Genomic DNA, 22588 nt, shown 5'->3' with positions numbered 1-22588 from the left:
CAAAATTTCAAAAGATAAATATGCAATGCTTTTTACAAAGAAAACGGTAGTTTAAAAATACAGTCTCCGGTTAGGTTACTGTCAAACCAGAGGAGACTGGATGTGACGCCAATCAGGGAGGAAGATCGAGCCTAGACTGGGGCAGCTGGAAAAGAACAGATGAGAGGGAATCTGTAATGCTGGTGTCCACCTGAGTTGAATATTTCTTGGTTAGTTTGGCAAATTGAACCTTGCTGACTATGAGAAGAGGTACTGGTTAAACACCCAGAATCAGGAAGAGATCATCATGGCTGGAATCCCAGCCCTTGGGCTTGCTGGCCTGCTGTCCTTGGGCAGATTTCTCTGTTTTGGTGCCTGGCCCATTGGCTTGTGAGATTAGAGTGAGTTATTACACGAAAGGCCTTGGGAAAGTGCCTGCCAAGTAGAAAGGTGCTTAGTAAATCAGCTATTGTTGGTATTCTTATCTTGCTTCTAAGAATGCCTGGCTTTGCATCTTAAGCAATGCTTAGAAATTAATTTCGTATTATGGTTTTGGACAACAATTCCCCCTGTTTCTTTGGGAGGAGTTTGTTAAATGATGTTAGGTTTGCTAGACAAACAAAAATGCAGGACACTCAGGTAAATCTGAATTTCAGATAAACAACAAATAATTTTTTTGAGTCTAAGTATGTTCAGATATTGCTTAAGGCATACTTATGCTAGAAAATGATTCATTGTTATCTGAAATTCAGATTTAACAGGATGGTGTGTATTTTATCTGGCAGTCCTAATTATTATAGATATAACAACAACATTGAAAAGACACACAAGAATGACACTTTCTTATTCAGTCCCCTTTCGGCCAAGCCCATCCCTGCTGAACTCCTGGTGCTAGCTGGCAAGGCCTTTACAGTGAGGAACTTGTGAAACAACCTCTGTGTTGGCCCTCACTTGGCCTATAGCAAATGGCTTTGTTCAGTCTCTCCGTCGTGTCTGACTCTTTGTGGCGCCATGGACTGCAGCACGCCAGGCCTCCCTGTCCTTCACTGTCTCCCAGAGTTTGCTCAGACTCATGCCCATGGAGCTGGTGATGCCATCCAGCCATAGTTCGTGCCCAATAAATCAGGCTGGAGAGCCGGCCCTGGGCTAGCCTGAGACTTTGGGGAAATCACACACTCTCTTTAAGTGCAAAATGGGGCTGGGAATAAGATCTGCTTCTTTGTGAGAATTTAGTAAAACAAGATAATTCTCATCCCACAGGAGGCATGGCCTCTGAGGGTGAATGTGAGAGGGGATTTCAGAGCACAGTTAGAAGGTGCTCAGTGGATCCCAGTCCCGCAGTGGAGACGTGGGAGGAGCATTCTCAGTCTCACCACAGTCCTGTATCCCCATGACCTTTCTTGCCTGGAGAAACAGTTAGGATAGAAGGCAAATGGTCTCCGCGTGACTTCTCCCACACAGATCTGGCATGAGCACATTTAATTGGTAGGATCTAAATTGTACAGCAAACCCTAGCTGCAAGCGAGCCCTGCCAGACATTTCAGGGAGCTGTAATGTCTATTTCCAGCCTGCTCTGAATGGGAATGTGCTCCAGGAGTGGGAATGGACGCTGAGGGCATTGGATGCTGCTCAGCCCAACACAGTATCATGACGTGCAGGCCACTCTAAAGGTAGTTGTCTGGATCGAGAGCAGTTATCCAGCTTCTGTTCTCAAGGACTCAGCATTGTCTCTCTTGCCACCAGGGTACTCTTTGTATTTGAGACCAGCCTTATTTTCTCTCTTCCTCCCTCTTCTACCTTCTTCCTCCCTAGGGGCCAGTCTTGATCCTGACCCCTGTTCTCGAGTACAAGCCTTGATTATTGGCCATCAGACTTCTTGGGGTTGCCTTCCTGAATTTCTAAGTAGCGCCTCTCCTGAACCCCTTGTCTTTGTGCTCTGCTAATCTTCTACTCTTTGAAGTCTGCTCTCACAGATTGTACTTTCTTTTCACCGCGAGCCCATCTGTGCTGAGCTCTCCAGTCTTTGACATCCCAGGTGAGCCTGGTTCCATATGCCACCCCCATGATTTTCCCCATCTTGCTGTGGTTAAGGGTTACAAGAGAGAAAAAGTCCTCATGGACCAAATCCAAGCCATGGGGCTTGAAAGCCACACAAAGCGTGAGCCTGTTATAGCCTGTGAGTTCCCGGGTACCAAGAGCACCAATAGCACCTAGCTCTCAGGTCCACACTGGCAGCCAACCCTCTGCATATTAAACTGCTCCTGAAGTCTTCAGGACCTGCGGCTGCACTATTTGTTAAAATCACAATGCCCCCCTTCTGCTGCCAAAGCTAGAACTATAATTCCTCCCTCTTCCCCAAATACATACTTGGCGCGGTTCTAAAAATTTTTAGCAATTAGCTTGTATCATCACTTCTAATTAGCCACTGGCAAATATGATTGAGATAATAAAGCTTAGTGAGGAAGAAGCATGAATAAGCACCAGATTCTGAATCTATTGGGGAAGTGACCCTGATGAATCATTTAATAGTCACTGTAATGTGATTTTGCAGGTTTGTTGTACACACACCACAGAGAACATATTAAGTGGGTCTGAGCCATAAGAGAGTCTTAATGATTAATTTGCCATATGCTCTGGAAAATCTCATTTTTCTGACAAACAATACACATTTACTCTTTTTCTTATTAATAAAACTATCAAGAAAATCCACTTTTCTTTTCGTCTCACTAATGACTCCCTCTGACTCACATGGATATCCAGGGATTGGTCTTTTTAAAAATTATATCTAAATTCCCATGGAAGTTAGTAAAACACAGCTATTTACTTTCTTATTATGTATTTGATTTTAATTGCTGGCAATTGCTTTTTTTTTTTCAGTTGCTTTTTAATCATTTTTATTGGCTAGCCCACAATGACATCATAGGGGGAAATTATTGTTATTCCTTTTTATTTACAGAGTAAATGTTGCTGCTGGGTTAAGTGACATGCCCTGAGACCTCTACAAGGTGGAGGTGGGGATCGAGATTAGAGCCCGGCCTTCAGAGTCTCAGCATGTCTCCTACAGAAAGACTGGAAGCAAAACGTCACTACTGTGAATGCAAAACCAGACTAGGAGCAGGGAGTAGGGAGCCCTGCCTCTGAGCAAGACTATCACATCTCTGAAACTCAGTTTCCAAATCTGTAAAATGGGCTTGTCGTGGGACATTGTTGTGAGCATCTAATAAAATAGTGGATATAGAAAGTCTTTTGGGTTCAACACACCTAAGAGATTGCAGCATCACCAGAAGGGGATGCTTTTTTCTTTCTGTCCACTTCTGCAGGCTGGGTGACCGACTAGTCTCTGGCACTCTGAGTTGGGGGGTCATTACCTGTGGGTATCTGCTGCTGGACATACAGTTGGCCACAATGAGCATGTCACTGCTTTTCTGCGTCTGGCTCGGATGCCACAGCAGTCAGCCTTTTTCAAAGCAAAGGCATGTATTGGGTCTCACTGAACATTCCAGCATATCTTTACTGCAGGGGGCTCTGGTGTTTACTTCAGAGTCCTACAGAGTGTGGGAGAGGAGTAGGTGGGTTTGGGGAGGTCTCAGCCTGGCTATGTTGCCTCTCTCCTATCATGTGTTTCCCCATCTATTTGCCTTGAAGTGATGGGACCGGATGCTATGATCTTCGTTTTCTGAATGTTGAGCTTTAAGCCAACTTTTTCACTCTCCTCTTTCACTTTCATCAAGAGGCTCTTTAGTTCTTCTTCAGTTTCTGCCATAAGGGTGGTGTCATCTGCATATCTGAGGTTATTGATATTTCTCCCAGCAATCTTGATTCCAGCTTGTGCTCATCCAGCCCAGCGTTTCTCATGATGTACTCTGCATATAATTTAAATAAGCAGGGTGACAATATACAGCCTTGACGTACTCCTTTTCCTATTTGGAACAATCTGTTGTTCCATGTCCAGTTCTAACTGTTGTTTCCTGACCTGCATACAGGTTTCTCAAGAGGCAGGTCAGGTCGTCTGATATTCCCATCTCTTTCAGAATTTTCCACAGTTTATTGTGATCCACAGAGTCAAAGGCTTTGGCATAGTCAATAAAGCAGAAATAGATGTTTTTCTGGAACTCTCTTGGTTTTTTGATGATCTGACAGATGTTGGCAATTTGGTCTCTGGTTCCTCTGCCTTTTCTAAAACCAGCTTGAACATCTCGAAGTTCACGGTTCATGTATTACTGAAGCCTGGCTTGGAGAATTTTGAGCATTACTTTACTAGCATGTGAGATGAGTGCAATTGTACAGTGGTCTGAGCATCCTTTGTCATTGCCTTTCTTTGGGACTGGAATGAAAACTGACCTTTTCCAGTCCTGTGGCCACTGCTGAGTTTTCCAAATTTGCTGGCATACTGAGTGCAGCACTTTCACAGCATCATCTTTTAGGATTTGAAATAGCTCTACTGGAATTCCATCACCTCCACTAGTTTTGTTCGTAGTGATGCTTCCTAAGGCCCACTTGACTTCACATTCCAGGATATCTGGCTCTAGGTGAGTGATCACAGCATCATGATTATCTGGGTCGTGAAGATCTTTTTTGTACAGTTCTTCTGTGTATTCTTGCCACCTCTTCTTAATATCTTCTGCCTCTGTCCTTTATCGAGCCCATCTGTGCATGAAATGTTCCCTTGGTATCTCTAATTTTCTTGAAGAGATCACTAGTCTTTCTCATTCTATTGTTTTCCTCTATTTCTTTGCACTGATCAGCAAGGAAGGCTTTCTTATTTCTCCTTGCTATTCTTTGGAACTCTGCATCCAAATGGGTGTATCTTTCCTTTTATCCTTTGCTTTTTGATTCTCTTCTTTTCAGTTATTTGTAAGGCCTCCTGGGACAGCCATTTTGCTTGTTTGTATTTCTTTTTCTTGAGAATGGTCTTGATCCCTGTCTCCTGTACAATGTCGTGAACCTCCTTCCATAGTTTATCAGGCACTCTGTCTATCAGATCTAGTCCCTTAAATCTATTTCTCACTTCCACTGTATAATCATAAGGGATTTGATTTAGGTCATACCTGAATGGTCTAGTGGTTTTCCCTACTTTCTTCAATTTAAGGCTGAATTTGGCAATAAGGAGTTCATGATCTGAGCCACAGTCACCTCCCAGTCTTGTTTTTGCTGACTGTATAGAGCTTCTCTATCTTGGCTGCAAAGAATATAATCAATCTGATTTTGGCATTGACCATCTAGTGATGTCCATGTGTAGAGTCTTCTCTTGTCTACTTGGCCACTGACAAACACAGTTGAGTTAATGAATGTCAATTGCCCAGGTTCTCCTCTGGCCCAGGTTCTCTACTAGCCCAGGTAACACTTTTGTTCATATCAGAAAAAGGAGTCTACTTTGAGCAGGCATATTTTTGGGGATGTAGGCAGTCCCTTTCCCCAGAAGGAAAAGGGTGCCTCTTTCCCCCAGTGGGTGTCATATGGTATGGCCTGCAGAGAGTAGGCTGTACTTCAGTGTCTCCCTAGCCAGGGGCTTTTGTGCAGTGCACAAATTGGAGAACTGTACATGGAGGCCCTATCAATGGCTTTCATGCTGTTATGTAGCTGGGGCTGAGAGAGGGTGGGCTCTGTCAGAGCTGGGGGGCTCTCCTTGCTCCTCACAACACACAGGAGGGGGAAATGTTCTTGGGTTATATTAATAGAGATGTAGTGGGTTGAATCATGACTCCCAAAAAGATTTTTCCAAATCCTGATTCCTGGAACCTATGAATGTGGCCTTATTTGGGGGGAAAAGAAATCTTTCAGCTGTAATTATAACTTAAGGATCTTGAGATGAGCTCATCCTGGGTTGCCCGGGGGCGGTGGAGGCTTAATCCAATGACAGTCTTGTAAGAGTATTGGAGAGGGAGATTGAACAGAAGAGGAAGACCTGTGGAGAAACACGGGAAGAAGGCCAACTGAGGAGGGAGCCAGAGACCGGAGTTACGCAGCTGCCAGTCAGGGAACCCAAAATGCCACCAGGAGCTGGAAGAGGCAAGGAACACACCCTGACCCCCATCCCCACCCCCACCCCTGGAAGCGCCAGGAGTACAGCTCTGCCAGTGCAGTGATTTTGAATTTGCAGCTCCAGAACTGCGAGAGAGTGGACTACTGTTGTTCGAGGACTGCTAGATTCTCGTCATTTGTTGGCAGCTCCAGGAAATGGATGGGGCTTCCCTGGCGGCTCAGCTGGTAAAGAATCCGCCTGCAGTGCAGGAGACCTGTGTCTGATCCCTGGGTTGGGAAGATTCCCTGGAGAAGGGAAAGGCTACCCACTCCAGTATTCTGGCCTGGAGAATTCCATGGATTGTATAGACCATGGGCTTGCAAAGAGTTGGACGCAACTAAGCGACTTTCACTTTCACTAGGAGACTGATGCAGGGGTAAGAGTAGGGATTGAAGGAGAGACTCGACAAGGGTTTTCCTTTCCAAGCTGTGACTGGTTCTCTCCTATCTTATCTAAAACCGAGCACATTGTACCCTGCATGGACTCTTTCCCTTCCTTCTGACCCTGGCTGTCCACAGCTTTATAAGAGAAATTATTTCTCATTGTAATGCAGCTCTCTTGAAAACTCACACTGCTGTTATTGTGTTAAACAATAGGATGAGCTTAACTCCAGCCCATCTTAACTTTATACAAGAAATATTTCTCCTGGTAACATACTTTCTTATGGACTCAACCTTATTTTGCTAAAACAAACAAACAAAGTGTTTTCTATCCTTGTTGTTGCTGTTGTTGTTCAGTTGCTCAGTCATGTCTGACTCCTTGCAACCCCATGGCTTCCCTGTCCTTCCCCCTCTCCCGGAGTTTGCTCAAACTCATGTCCATTGAGTCGGTGATGCCATCCAACCATCTCTTCCTCCATTGCCCCCTCTTCTCCTGCCCTCAATCTTTCCCAGCATCAGGATCTTTTCTATCCCTGACCTAAGTTATATCCAAACCACCTTCCTTTAAATTCTCCTTGGCAGTGGGAAAGAGGAATCTCAACCCACTCTCTGCCAGTTTTTAAGTCCTTAATTCCCATTATTTTCCCTCCAGGCTGTGGTGTGTTCAAAAGCCTGCTCTGAGTATTATTAAGCTCCATGCGATCTGACACAGTATGTGGTGTTAACTAGGGTGACTAACCAGTTTTCCCAGCACAGAAGGGTTTCTTGGGGCGTTATGCTTTCAGTGTTCAAACCAGAACAATTCTGGGCAGACCAGGGTGACTGTTAACTGAACAAGTAAATGAACTGACCAGAACCCATTGTTCTGGGGACATCAAGACTTGGGCAAGTTGCCCCATATAAGGTTACTTGGTGCTTAGTCCCAACCTCGTTCCTGGGTCTCCACGCCACCCACTCAGGGGCCTTCCTTCCTGGGGCTCCCCTTCCTCAGGCTAGCACCCCCACTCAGGCACACGTTTCAGCGAGGTCCCAGGGACCCTCTGCTAATGTTCCCATGTGTAGTTCCAGTTCCCCTGCCACTTGACTATTTTGTTCTCTGAATTCTTTCCTAACTATTTTTCCTCCTCTTGCTTCTTAAATGTTGATGCTTCCAGGATTCTGTCCTTGGTTTATTCGCAGAGAGTTTATGGATGACCCCAAGAACTAAAATTAAAATAAAACCAGAAAACCAAACAGATCACCTTGGATGTCGTTACCACCTCCTTATTTTTCCACATCCAGCATTCCATCTATCAACAAGTTCTACCAATTCCTTCTTCCGAATAAACGTTAAATCACTTCTTTTCTCTCCATGCCTATGGTTGCTGCTATATGCCAGAACCTTAACGTTTCTTGTCGTTTGGACTTCCCATTTCCAATCTTAACTTTTCCAGTAGATCCTTTCCACCGCTCCACAGTGGTTGTTCTAACATGCAAATATGACTACATTCTTCCTTTGACTAAAAGATGCTAGCGGTTCCCAGAGTCCCACAGGATTAATTCCCAGCTCTCTTCGACTAGCACATGGGGACATTCCTGACCTGCCTTCATCCAACAGTTTGACTTCATCTGTCTCTCTCGCCCATCTCAGATCCCACATTCCTATCTCAATAAGCCAGTCCTGCTCATTTGATGACCAGACCCTTGGATGAACGTGCCCTTCCTTCTGTCTGCTGCCCTCCCATCCTCCTCTACCAGGTGCCTCCTGCAAGACCTTCCCAAGTCAGCCCACAAGTTGCCACCATGACCCTTAAGCTGGGGGAAACACGTCCTTCATGCTGCACCAGGAACATGTGCTTACCGTTCGCAGGGAGTTCACACACCTGCTGGTCTCCATGGCTGGAGGGTGAGCAACCCAAGTGCAGGGCACATTTATTCACCTACATCTTTCTGTAAGCACTTGGCACAGTACAGGGGCTTGTTCTGGGTTGAATAGTGTCCCCTCAAATTCATGTCCAACTGGGACCTCAGAATGTGACTTTATTTGAAAATAAAGTCTTTGCAGATATAAATTAGTTGAGGTCATACTGCATTAGAGTGGGTTCCTAATTCTTACAACTAGTGCGCTTGTAAGAATAAGAAAGGACACCCGGAAAAGCAGAGAAAATGGCAGAGGAAAAGGTCAGAGTCATGGGGCACGAGTTAAGGAACACCAAGGATGTTAAGGAGCATCCGCCAGCTGCTAGGAGAGAGGCAAGGAAGGACCCTTCCCTCGAACTTTCACAGGGACCGCGGCCCCTGCTGATATCTTGGTTTTGGACTTCTGGCCTCCCGAACTGTTGGTGGTACTTTGTTTTAGCAGCTACTGCTGCTAAGCCACTTCGGTCGTGTCCGACTCCGTGCGACCCCGTGGACTGCAGCCTACCAAGTTCCTCCGTCCATGGGATTTTCCAGGCAAGAGTACTGGAGTGGGCTGCCATTGCCTTTGCCTTTGTTTTAGCAGCCCTGGGAAACAAATGCAGCACCCAGCAATATTGGGTTGGCTTGGTGAATAATCTAACCCTCCTCCCTTCCTCACAGCTATTGGGAAAGATCTCTGGGTTGAAAGGTTCTGGTCGCCTTCTGATCAGTGCATTAGCTAAATGGAACAGTGCCGTGAGTTTAGGACTCCAAATGGATTCTGTGTTTGTTAGGCTGACTATCAGAGATTATTTTTTTTCTCATGATCCGACTGCAAAGTTAGCTGGATCCTGGTGCTAAAAAATGTCGCTTCTGCCCTGAGCAAGGCTTTCATGCAAGGCTCTGCTGGAACACCTGAAACGACCATGGTTCAGGATATCATTGAGTTCACAGAGTAAGCCACATGTGGCTTTTGCACCTGCTTGCTAATAAATGAGGGTCTGAATGGCAGAATTCTACCCAACACTGCTTTCATTATAACACACAGAAACCTGTGGCCCGGAGACCTTGTGCACGTATGTGATGAATGACAATCATTCAGGTCAGTTCTAACCAAGAAGGTCGTAGAAAGAACTCTAGTTTCGAAACAAGACAAATTTGGACTAAAATCCCCGCTCCACTCCGATTGCCCAAATCACCTATGATGTGGCTTCAGATGGTGGTAACAACAGCTGAACCGCCTCACAGGGTTATCGCTATAATTAAGTGAGATCAAGTGTGTGAAAGGCTTCGGGTGTCACAAATGTTCCCCGTGATCCAGCAACGTGTGTGCAATTGCACAGCTAAAGGGTGAGGTGCCGTCTGGGGTCTCGGCCCTGGGGACAAGCTCTTTCCCCTGAAATAGAGACAGCGGCCTCTAATGAGGGCCTGGAGCATTAATTAGGGATCTGGGATGGACCACCTTATGCACTCTCATATACATGTTCCACTTTTATCCCCACAAAAGCCTTTTCTTTAAAAAACTCTTATCCTCATTAAAAATATAGGTTAGTTTTGGAAATGAGGCTCAAAGAAGTGATACAGCACCCTGCAGCACTCAAGAGCAACAGTCCTCAACCTTGGCTGCTCGGGAGAGCTTTGAATACTCCCTATGCCCCGGCCACCACGCAGACCTGTGAAACCAGGATGTCTTATATTGGAGACCAGGAATCAGGACTTTATAACTCCTTGAGTATGTGCTCTGTCATGTCCGACTCTTCAAGACCCTGTGAACTGCAGCCCCCCAGGCTCCTCTGTCCAAGGGACTTTTCCCTGGCAAGAATACTAGAGTGGGTTGCCATTTCCTTCTTCAGGGGGATCTTGCTGACCCAGAGATCAAACCCACATCTCCAGAGTCTCCTGCATGGCAGCCGAATTCTTTACCGCTGAGCCTCTGGGGAAGTCCTATAAAACTACTTGGGTGGCTCTCAAACGCAGTGATGTTTGAAGATCTATGCTCTTAAGTTTACAGATCACTTTCCCTCAAATGAAGTGCTTTGAACTTTCACTTCCCTGCTCTGTGAGGACAGGAGAGCAGATTTCACTGTCCCCACTAGGAAGGTGGGAAAACCAAGGCTCAGAAAGTTCTAGGAGGACTTGGACTATAAACCAGATATCCTGAGTCTGCTCCTGAATAGTGTCCTGGTGGTGAGGGAGACGTTGAGCCATGTCGCAGACCTCATTTACTCCATTTCAGGGCAAATCTGGGCCTGAGAAGAGAAGGCTGACTTGGGTCTGTGAAATAGTTTCCTGCTAACGAGCCAGAGGGGCTTCCCGGGCGGCTCAGTGGGTAAAGAATCCACCTGCCAATGCAGGAAACACAGGTTCAAGCCCAGGTCTGGAAGATCCCCTGGAGAAGGAAATGGCAACCCACTCCCAGTATTTTGCTGGGAAATCCCATGGACAGAGGAGCCTGGGGGGCTACCGTCCATGGGGTCGCAAAGAGTCGGACACAACTTAGCAGCTAAACAACAACACAGGCCAGAGGCGGGGTCCTGGGAGCCCTGGTCTCCCCCAGAGTTCCCGGATTCCCTGTGGCACAGAGCAGACACCCAGGGGTTTTCACTGGGCCTGTCAGATCCATTTCACTCCCGCCTCATCCCAGGGTGTGTGGGGTGGGCTTGTCTCTGCCAAATGCTTCCAAAGCTCTGGGCTGGAGAGAGCACGGGAGCTGAGTGTTCACACCTTGGGAAAGCTGTTTTTTTTTTTCTCAGATCAGCTCTCTGGGCACCCCCAGGTTCCCATGGCCTACAGGTTCCCAAGGGCCATCAGCAATTAACACACAGTTCTGGAAACCTGAAGGCTCTGACAGTCCCGCAAATCAGGCTTTGGGTCCTCCCTGCCCGTCCCCTCCTCCCCCAGTTCCTCAGAGGACAATGCTATCAAGTCATCTTGAGCAGTGGAGCCAGAAAACCCCAGCGCAGTGAAAGAACTCCGAGGGCTCTCTTCCTGGCTGCGGGTGAGGTTTCAATAGAAAGCCTTTCTCGACCAGGGAGCAGCAGTTCTTCTGTGTGTCCGTCACAAAAGGCTGCCCTCTTCCTTGGTGGCGATTTAGGCCCCAAATCAAGCTGGGGTTATTTCCTCATCCTCGCCATAGTCATAGCAACAGCTTTGATTAATGAGGTGGCCTGTTAGAGGGATAATGTCAGCCTTAATCAGAAACGCCTCAAGTGCCTCTCTTTGCATTTTGGTAAATGGCGTAATCACATTACGACGGTTCCATGTGTCTGGGAGTTGATTGCTGTCGTGAAAAATCTGCCTGATTTTCCAGGTTAAGGGGTGTCGGGGGGCCCAAGACACAGCTGATCACCGTGCATTGTTGGGAGTGTTTGGACGCCACAGAGGCCGCCTGGTGTGTACGGTCCTTCCTTCTGGGTTGACAGGAGTGCTCTGAGCTGGTGGTCTGCTTGCCAGGGGGGAGCCTCCCTGAAGGAGGTGGGCTGAGAGTCAGAGACTGTTGGACTTAAGCATAAAGAAAGCAGAGACATGGCTACAAAGACAGGCAGGCGACTGAGCTGGGCTGGGCCGATCTTGCCCCTGGTCCATCGAGCTTGTGATGGACACTCAGCCTCGGGCCGTGCCACAGGGCTGGAAAACTGGCAGGAAAGCCCCACTCTGGCCTGAAGATAGGAAACGGCAGGGGTGACGTGTGGTGCAAAGGCACATAATGAGTGTGGACTTGCCTTGTCATAATAGCACTTGGCTGCTGGCAGGTCCCGCTTTGCTGAAGAATCTGTAGAAGCTTCCCATTCAAGGGCAGATTCTCGCTGCACCCTGGGGAGATGGAGACTTCCCTCTCCTTTTGCTAGCAGGGAAACCAAGGCAAGAAGAGGTGACACCTCTCATCCACGGATGTATGCAGTGGATCAATGGTCGGTTCTACTCAAGGGAGCCTCCTGACACTGCCTCTCCGCCTTCTTGCCTCCCTGCTTTTGTCTCTGCAAGTCTGTGGATGACAGGAACAGTAAATCGTCACCACCAACATTGAAAGATTAAGAGGAAGACTTGAGGAAATAGGCATCAAGCCCCCAGAGGCTATTTTTAGGTGCTCTGGGGAGGTTAAAAAAAAAACGACTCACGCAGTTAACCATTTCTGACTTCTCGAATGCTGAGGAGGAATAGAAGGCAGCGCTTAGCTTCTCCAGCACCAGGAAGTGAAATCCTCTCAGGAGCCTGAAAGCACTTCGGGGCCGTTACACGTACAGTCTCTCGGATGACATTTACTATCTCGCGTGACATTTTCATCTTGGGCCATGACACTAGTTTTTCTTCTCAGCTTTGGAAATTATTGCTAGAGTAACCGAGGAAATTGAGTCAGGGAGTGAGAACAATCTCACCGTCCTGGTGGAAGCAAATCTCTGGCTGGTTGGCTTGAAGTTCACTTCAGAGGGTCCAGCTAAATGTCCCCGGGCAGACTTGTGGTGTGGAGAGTTCCTCAGGGCATCCCAACCCAACAAAGGAACAAGGCATCATGGCGCCATGAAGCTACCAAGCTCTTTCTTCCATCTTTCTATGCTCCAAACCCACTTTCCACCTGGATGAGTCAAGAGTCTTCCCAAGGAAAGATTAGATTAGATATCTTAAAGGTCAGAGGCTCACTGTGTGTATGTGTGTGTGTGTTTGACTGAGTCTTGTCTGACTGTGACATCATGGACTGTAGCCCACCAGGCTCCTCTGTCCATGGAATTCTCCAGGCAAGAATAATGGAGTGGGTTGCCATTCCCTTCTCCAGGGGATCTTCATGATCCAAGGATGGAACCAGTGTCTCTCGCCTTGTAGGCAGATTCTTTACCGTCTGAGCTACCAGGGAAGCCCCGCAGGCTCACTACCTGCCCTAAAACCTCACAGACGGATGTTGCACTTCCGAATGAGGTTCCCAGGCTGGGCGGTCTCTCTGCTCTGGGGAAGCTGGTAGCGTTCTTCCCCACCGCTCTCTAGAGCACTATGATGTCTTCCCAGCAGCCGACACCTTGATCATCTCTTCCTTTAAACTCAGTGGATCAGCAACTGAGAAATTTAAACAAATGCAGGATGCAGAGCTTTGGCCCCACACACAGCCAATAGCTTTAAACTAAACCCACAAGAGACCGACATTTGTCTGAACAGAAACCCACAGAGGAGTGAACTTGCATTACGGTCACAGTTTCCATCTGCCCCCAGCTGGCACGCTCACCACAGAAGCCGACTGTGCTGCCCGCCCCTACCTCCCTGCTGGCTCAGCCTCGCGCCAGTCCCTGGACCAATCCTGACGCCGGCAAGATGCGTATTCCTAATCTCGCTCCCTTGACCCTGTCTGCAGGGCCTCCCTGGCCTGGGACTCAGTGGTCCAGCCTCTGTTACTGTCCCCCTCTCCCTTTCTTCCGCTTCTGGTGGCAACCACGTCCAGCTCTTGGCATTTCAGAGGTGATCTCCCCATAGCTGGGCAGGTGCAATGGACCATATTGATCTGGCACTCAATGCCCACTCTCACCTAACTCTTCAGCTTTGGCAGTGCCACCGTTTTACAGTTCCTAGCAGTTACTCTGAAATTCCCCAGTGGTGCTAGTGGTGAAGACCCCACCTGCCTATCCAGGAGATGTAAGAGACGTGGGTTCGATCCCTGGGTCAGGAAGATCCCCTGGAGGAGGAAATGGCAAGCCACTTCAGTATTCTTGCCTGGAGAATCCCATGGAGAGAGGAGCCTGGTGGGCTACAGTCCATAGGGTCACAAATAGTTGGACATGGCTGAAGTGACTTTGCACGCACGTGTGGAGTGGCTACTCTGGCACTGACCACGCTTGGAATTCGGCTCCCTCAGACACTGCTATCACTCCAGGACCAGTGGCTCTCATCAACTCTGTTTCCACTGATAGCTGCCTCCTCCCGCCCTGGCTCCCCCTCCCTGACCACACGTGCAGCATCCTGGTTACCACCTTCCACGCCGCTTGCATATGAGCTTGTCTTTCTCCACCAGGCTGTGAGCTCCAGGAGAGCAGAAATCTCATTTGTTTTTTTCTTTTCCTTGCATCCCCAGGGCTAGCACAGCACCTAGCACCACACAACAATATTTAATACATATTTGATGAATAAAAGCATAAACGTAAAAATTCTATCCCATTGCAGGCGTCCCCAACCTCTGGGATCTAACTAATGCCTGATGATCTGAGGTGGAGCTGATGTAACAGTCATAGAAATGAAGCACACAGTAGATCCCCCCACCTCATCCCCCCAGTCCGAGGAAGAACTGTCTTCCATGAAGCCGGTCCCTGGTGCCAAAAATGTTGAGGACCCCTGCAGTGTAGAGAGAAGTGATAGCTTGGTTTTGCTGATGGACATCCATCTCTGTTCCTTTAAACTGAAAGAACAAGCTCAGAATTCAACCCTAGCAGAATTTTGCCGCTTCTGAAAAGACAGTCTTTTTCACAAGACCGTGCTCATTACAAAAGAGGTATCATAATAGACATTTGTCTCCTTTGTTTGCTTTATAATTACAGTGACCCTGGAACAACATGGGGTCAGGAGCACTGACCCTCTGCACAGTTGAAAATCCACATACAGCTTTTGACTCCTCAAAACTTAACTACTGTTAACCTACTATTGACTGATAACATATACAGTTGCCTATTTTGTATGTTATATGTGTTATATACTGCATTCTTGCAATAAAATAAGCTGGAGACAAGAAAATGTTAATAAGCACATCATAAAGTAGAGAAAATACATTTATAGCACTGTAGCATGTTTAGCAATACCATAAGTTTATGTCATCTCTACAAATCAACTGTCAGTTACGTACGTCAGTATTGTCTTACATGATACAAAATGCTGTAGATCTTACCTGTGTGACTAACACTTGACATCCAAGGTGAAAAGATAGTGGGAAAAAGAAATTGATGTTTATTTACAGATAAAATGATTCAGGAACTGAAAACAAAGAAACAACAGTATGATTGCTTTAGTCTAGCCTATACACTAATAAGTGAATCATTATAAAGTTTTATGGCATACAGTACTGTACTCATATTCAGAATGCAGTATTGGAAACACTGTTACATTTTTTAAAAAATCACTTACCTGTAATAATAGGCTGATATGCAGTTTCTCCAATTACAAGAGAGGCATACTGTACAGTAATGTAACTATTTGAAAGCAAAGTTACAAGACAGAAAGCTAACACGTTAAACACGTTATTAATTTTGTAGTAAATATCACTCACTTTATGCCTATGTAAGGATAGATTCATATCTACATATACTTTATATATTCATGACATACCTAACTTTTTCTTAATTTTTTCAGTATTTCTAAGCCACATGGTTTGTCTGTGTTTTCAAATTGTTGCAGACCTCCAAAATGTTTTCTAATGTATATATTGAAAACAAATCCGCATGTTTAAGTGGGAGTGTGCAGTTTGAACCTGTGTTGTTCGAGAGTCAACTGTATACTTAATTGTTCACTGTTCTGGGACTTCCCTGGCAGTCCAGTGGTTAAGACTCTGCTTTTCCAATGCAGGGAATTCTGGTTCAATTCCTGGTCAGGGATTTAAGATCCCACATGCCATGAGCCGAAGTCAGAAACAAAATAAAATTGTTCCCAATTCTATCAGTTAAGCAAATCTTTAGTTGCCTGAAATAAATAAATAATTTTTTTTAGCGTTGAGTTAGGGAGGAAATGGCACTTGATGATGAAGTGGCTCAGGTCACTTATTGCCTATATATCTTTGAGTGAGTCACAGAGTATCTCTAAGCTTTAGCTTGCTCATCTGGAAATTGTGATGGTTGAACTCAGCAATCACTAATTTTCCTCCCATGTTTACTGTTCTATTAGCCCATAATTCTGTTTTACTAATGTAATTCCCAAAGCCTGCCCTTTCTGTCTTGTTGTTGTTGTTCAGTCGCTCAGTCGTGTCCAACTCTTCGACCCCATGGACTGCAGCACACCTGGCTTCCCTGTCCTTCACCATCTCCCGGAGTTTGCTCAAACTCATGTCCGTTGAGTCGGTGATGCCATCCAACAATCTCATTCTCTGTTGCCCACTTCTCCTGCCCTCAATCTTTCCTAGCATCAGGGTCTTTTCCAGTGAGTTGGCTCTTTGCTTCAGGTGGCCAAAGTACTGGAGCTTCAGTTTCAGCATCAGTCCTTTCAATGAAAATTCATTGTTGATTTCCTTTGGGATTGACTGGTTTGATCTCCTTGCTGTACAAGGGATTTCTCCAGAGTCTTCTGTTGTGTGTTTTGGCCAAATCAGAACTTCAAGGTTAAAACCTTTGCACAATTTTCAACTTGCACAAGTGTTGCCACCAGGTGGCAGGAGCGTGCCACAGTCTTGTCCCAAGCACAAAGCATGTGAGTATCTTACCAGAGGCAGAATTAACATAGTGGCTTTAAACTAGGAGGCCAGCGTCTCTGAGTTCTTGAAACAGCAAAGCAATCTCTTTATGAAAACATTTAGTCTTATGCAAGGCAACAGTATCAGGGTTAGCAAATGCCGTATCTAGGAATGCCCAAGGACTCAGATTTCTCTGGTTCGGAGTTTTGAGGACTTTGGCTCCGAGTGGTCTCTCCACCCCTCCTTTCCTCTGAGTGAGCCAATGGGAGCCCAGCAGCTCAGCAACAACCACAGTATTCAGTGTCCCAGGAGGAGGGTCATGTGCTGAACCAGGATTGATGGAGTCTGTCCTGTTACTGAGCTTTCCTGTCTCCTTCCAGGAAGGATAAGGCCTGAGCAGGCAAAGTTGGGACAACTCCCAAAGTCCTTAAAAAAAATTTTTTTTGCCTAATTACAATAAAATTTTACCCAAATACAAAGCCAGCCTGAGAAATTCCATTTCCCCTCCAGCCTCCCCACCTCTACTTTTCCCATGGTTAATTTTATGTGTCAACCTGACTGGGACATGGAGCACCCTAGATATTTAATCAAACATTATTTTGGATGCACCTGCAAGGATGGTTTTGGATGAGATTTACATTAAAATCCATAGACTTGAGTAAAGCAGATCATTCTCCCCCTCATCCAATCAATCAGTTGAAGCCTTGAATAGAACAAAGACTGACCCTTCCTTGAACATGAGAGAATTCTTCTTGGTTAACTGCTTTCAAACTGTGACACTGGTTTTCTTCCTGCCTTTGGGCTTGAACTGAAACAATGGCTCTTCCTAGATTTTGAGCCTGCCGGACTTCATACTGGAACTAAACCATCACTCTCTGAGGTCTCCAGGCCCTGCAGATCTTGGGACTGGTCAGCCTACACTAGCATGTGAACTGATTACTTGTACCGTTTACATATTCAGGGCTTTCCTGGTGGCTCAGATGGTAAAGAATCCACCTGCAATGCAGGAGACGCAAGAGATGCAGGTTCGATCCCTGGGTCAGGAAGATCCCCTGGAGAGAGGAATGACAACCCACTCCAGCATTCTTGCCTAGAGAATTCCATGGACAGCGGAGGCTGGCAGGCTGTAGGCCATGGGATCACTAAGAGTCGGACATGACTGAGCAATTAACACTCTCACTTACATATATTCATACATGCATAGTCTAGTATGCATGTATGTTATATTCATATGTGTATATACGTGCATCTATCTTTCCTACTGGTTCTGTTTTTCTGGGGAACTGTGATGGACACACCCCATAGCTGGCCATTCATCATTTGAGTGTGCACACGTGTGTACTGAGCAGTTATTTCATGCCAGATCCTATACTAGGCCTCAGGAATAGGGAGGTGAACAAGTCAAGCCTATTTCCTGCCCTCAGGCTGCTTTCAATCTGCTGAGGGAGGTAAACAGTCAAAGGCTCACGCAAGTGTAAACACAGCTCTAGCAAGGGCACTGAGAGGTAGGAGCTGTTGATAGAGTCTGGGAGGAGTGGGGAGGAAAGATGTGAGTTGCTCAAAGGAGCTGAGGCCCAAGCCACAGTGTGATGGGCAAGGCAATGGCAGCAGCAGACTTGGTGCCACTTGGCATGTCTCTGGCCCTGTCTGCAACCTGCTTCTTGCCTTGCTCACCTGCTCCGCCCCTCCCCTGGCCCTGTGCTGAACTCAGAAGGCACTCTGTGAACTCGGAGTGCTCCTTTTGTCTGTTTGCTTTGGCGGTTATTCATCTTGGGATGTTATTCAAGGAACCCCTGATCCTTCTTTCTTGTTCCAGTTAGTGCTCTAACGGTAGCAGTATGAGCCAACTTACCAAAAGGGGCATCAGTGGAAAAGAGAGGCTTAGGAGAATCCAAGACAGGAGCCCAGGTTCCTCCAGGCATTGGAATGGGAATAGTGTTGCACAAAAAGGCTTTCTCTCTCTTGATGGCTTCACAACCTCGCCTAAGAGAGCTCGGGTACCCTCTGCGTGTGACCTCTGGTTTCCTGCTCATCGGTCTCTTCCTGAGGTCACAAGCAGATGGTCCATAATGGTCACCCAATTACTTCTATTATGACATGACTCTCGATAAACCTTCTGACTGCTTGTCAGTTGAGGTTGGCCTATGTGAATTTTATTAACAGCTCAACATCCTGAAATAGGAATTGTTGTTGTTTTTCAGTTGCTAAGTCATGTCCAACTCTTTGCGATCCTATGGACTGCAGCATGCCAGGCTTCCCTGTTCTTCACCATGTCCCAGAGTTTGCACAAACTCATGTCCATTGAGTTGGTGATGCCATCCAACCATCTCATCCTCTGTCACCCTCTTCTCCTCCTGCCTTCAATCTTGCCCAGCATCAGAGTCTTTTCCAGTGAGTTGGTCTTTTGCACCAGGTAGCCAAAGTATTGGAGCTTCAGCTTCAGCATCAGGCCTTCCAATGAATATTCAGGGTTGATTTTCTTTAGGACTGACTGGTTTGATCTCCTTGCTATCCATGGGACTCTCAAGAGTCTTCTCTAGCACTACAATTTGAAAGCATCAATTTTTCTGTGCTCAGCCTTCTTTATGGTCCAACTCTCACATCCATACATGACTAAGGAATGTAATTTGCCTAACGTACCTTCTTTGAGCAAGGCCACATAAGTCACGAGCTCCTGGACTAGGACAGGTCCCACTGGGGGACTGGTATTCACCCTTATGCTGTTCCACTTGGTACAGAGCCTCTGGAATTGATCCAGGTTTCTCTCTTATCCCATCTGTAATCAGCTCTACTTTCCTCCATCACTAAGTACCTAGCACTTAACACATAAGTGGTGCTCAATAAATATTTGTTGTATCGAAGTACACCAGTCCGAGACCCCCAGGAACAAATGCATAGTTAAAAAAATATAAGTTCATTCAGCTTGCTGCCATGAGGAAGAGCTCTTGGTGCCTTGGGAAGAGAGCATTTGGAGGGGTTTGTTGAAAGATGTGGGTGATTCTAAGGAATGGCTAGAGAAACAGGAACTTGCTTTGTACTGGATGCTATTGTAAAGAGGAGGAATTCAGCAAATTGACGATTCAGAAATCCTTGCTCAGGAATTAGAATGAGGGCTGGAGACGTCACCAGTAAGAAAGCAACAATCTCTCAGAAGTCATTTTTTCAGCTCCAGTGTGTTCTTGCCGCTGTTTGGTAAGAAACACTATTCATCACAGTCTAACTGGTGGTAGGGTTGATTTCCACTTTTTCAGTTAAAAGAAAAAAAAAACCAAAAACCCAATGAACATTTAACTTTCCCCAAATTCAGAAGCAATGGCTGTGGGTTACAGGAAAGACTGAGATGCCATTGTTATACCAACCAGAATGGCCCTCCGTATTACCTGTGTTCAGGTGCCTGCATTTTACTGACTTTGAACAAAATTGGCCTTTGGTGTAACCATGTGACATAGACTCACCTGAGGTTCCATCTACTGTTTGGAAATAAATGGTGATGTCCGTTTTCCGTTACTGGTATTTTCACCCCTCTTTATTTTGATTGCTCATTCAAGAATACTCTGCAGTTGGCCGTTGTTCCTCTTCAGGTGTAGTCCCACACATTCCAAATATCTGCTTGGCACTAAGAACAATGGGTCTGTTACCTCCTGAGTTTGTAGCACCAAACTCACATTGACTCAGTTTTTTTCAGCAGTCATGTTACCCCATCTGTTCACATAAGTTGTTTTTAAGTAAGAGCACCCTGGTCTGGCCCATATGCAGTTGGTTTTTGCAATCTGAATAGAAAAGTCATTTTTCCTTACAACATCTTACTCGTTTTCACTCAGCATTCTAGATGGTTAGCAAAAATACCCATCGTGTTGGCTATCCCTCAGACTTTTTGGTCATTTGCAGTTTGTTTAACTTCTCTGTAATGCACTCACAAGACTGATCAAAAGCTGATAAAGAGACTTGAAAGAATAGAGTTTCTCCAGTTTCAGGAAGTCATCAACAACACTTTTTTGATATTGTTGTTGGGTTGTTTCAATATGATTAGCCAGTCTACATTTCACCCTGTACATGCATGGGTAGAATGGGAGCTTTTGGCAATTGTGCATTTTCAGAAGGTGACTGTAACAAATGGAGGTTTAGAGACGGGGGCAAGAGGTGGGGAGAGGGAGTGGGAAGACCAGTGGGGATTGTAAGAAATAATCCAAACTTGAGGTCATCAGTTCTTAAACTAGGGTGGGATGCTTTTGGAAATGGATCAGGAAGTAGTGTTGCTGGAAACATTGAGAAAGGAAAATCCAACAGATCTCTATGAATCTCTATGAATGAATGAATATAGGAAGAAATGAGGTAAAGAAGAGTTGAGAGCCTGAGTGATTTGGATAGTGTTGTCCTTGCTGGAAACATAGAAGCCTTGGGGAGAAGCTGTTGGGGCAGCAGTTGGATGATGGAGGGAATTCTTTTTTTTTTAAGTTATTTATTTATTTGACCCTGTCAGCTCTTGGCTGTTGTGTGTGGATCTCTAGTTGCAGCATGTGAGATCTAGTCCCCTGCCCAGGGATCGAACCTGAGCCCCCTGCATTGGGAGCACGCAGTCTTAGCCACTGGACAACCAGGGAAGTCCTGGAGGGAATTCTTATTGCAATGCGATGAAGAAAAGTAGTCAGCTTTGCATTCCTTTTATGGGCCAGGCTCTGGGCAAGTTTTTAATTGGTTTCTTGTTTATTCATTTTATAAAGCATTTCTCATTTAATCCTCACAGGAGTCATTTGGGGTGGGTAATATTAACTCCCTTTTACAAAAGGGCACTTGAGGCTGAGAGGGGCTAACATCTTTGAGCATACACCTTGTAGAAAGTGCTCAGCCCTAGGGGTATAGAAGTAACAGACAGTAGCCAGTTCTATAAGAAAAATCAGCCTTTGCAGACAAATGTAATTGCTAATCAACTTCAGCTTTGAGAAGACAGAGGAGGGCATTTAATTTAGTCTCCTGGGGGTGGGGAGAGAAGGAGATGGCTTCTAAGAGGATGAGGTGGATCAAGAATGGAAGGCCAAGTCCAAGGGAGAAGGATAACCCAGACAGAGAGAACAACATGCAATTGAGGTGTCATTAGGAGATGGCAGAAGATTTTATTTCTGTTGGAGAGAAGGTGATATGAGGATCAGCAGGAGAGGGGGCTGGAAGAGTAGGCAGGGTTTGGATGGTGGAGATTTCTTTAGGTCAGGTTGAGTTTGGACCTGATCTTGAATGGAATGAGGTGCTAGTGAAGATTTCAAATTGGAGGGTGGCAGGATTGGATTTGCACAGAAGAAAGATAATTCTGGTGTTGAGGTGAAGACTTGATTAAAAGTGAGAAGTGGGAAGCCCTTGGGAAATCCAAAGATGACATTAGTCTGAACCAGGCAGAGGTGAGGGTAATGAGGCAGAGAAGACCAATTCAAGACTTGGAGGGAGAACCCAGGAGACCTGGGGACCACTTAGTGTGGGAATTTGGGAGGAGGAAGAGTTGAGGAGGACTCTAGGGTAGTGGCTTGACTCACTGGATATATAGGATTGGAAAAGAGTTAGGGAAACCTGGAAGGTAAACAGGTTAGGTGGGGAGAGAACGGGATAAAGACGCTGAGCCCAGTTTTGGACCTGCTAATTATTAAATGGTTTTGTGGCAATTAAGAACTTTCCAAGAGACAACTGAATATTTGTGTTTACTTAAAACAGCCCTCACCCTTATGAAATTATCTTATTTGCTCATCTGTTGTGGGGTTTTTTTTTTGCATTCTTACCTGCTCACCAACTGTGAGCTCCATGAGAGCTGAGACCTCTGTGTGTTTTGTTTGTGGATATATTTCCAGGACCAGGTACACCTTTCTTGAACAAATGAACAGCACACAGAAAGTGTGGTGAGAGATTAAGGGACAATATCTTATTCCTCTTCGCACTTGGATGCCTAGTAGAGAGTGGGTGCTCAATGTGAAAATGAAGAATTATCGTATTTCCAGGTAT

Source organism: Capricornis sumatraensis, chromosome 6 (genome assembly GCF_032405125.1).
Source record: "Capricornis sumatraensis isolate serow.1 chromosome 6, serow.2, whole genome shotgun sequence".
Classification (NCBI taxonomy): domain Eukaryota; kingdom Metazoa; phylum Chordata; class Mammalia; order Artiodactyla; family Bovidae; genus Capricornis; species Capricornis sumatraensis.
The sequence above is the reverse complement of the archived record's forward strand: the minus strand, read 5'-3'. Positions refer to the sequence as shown.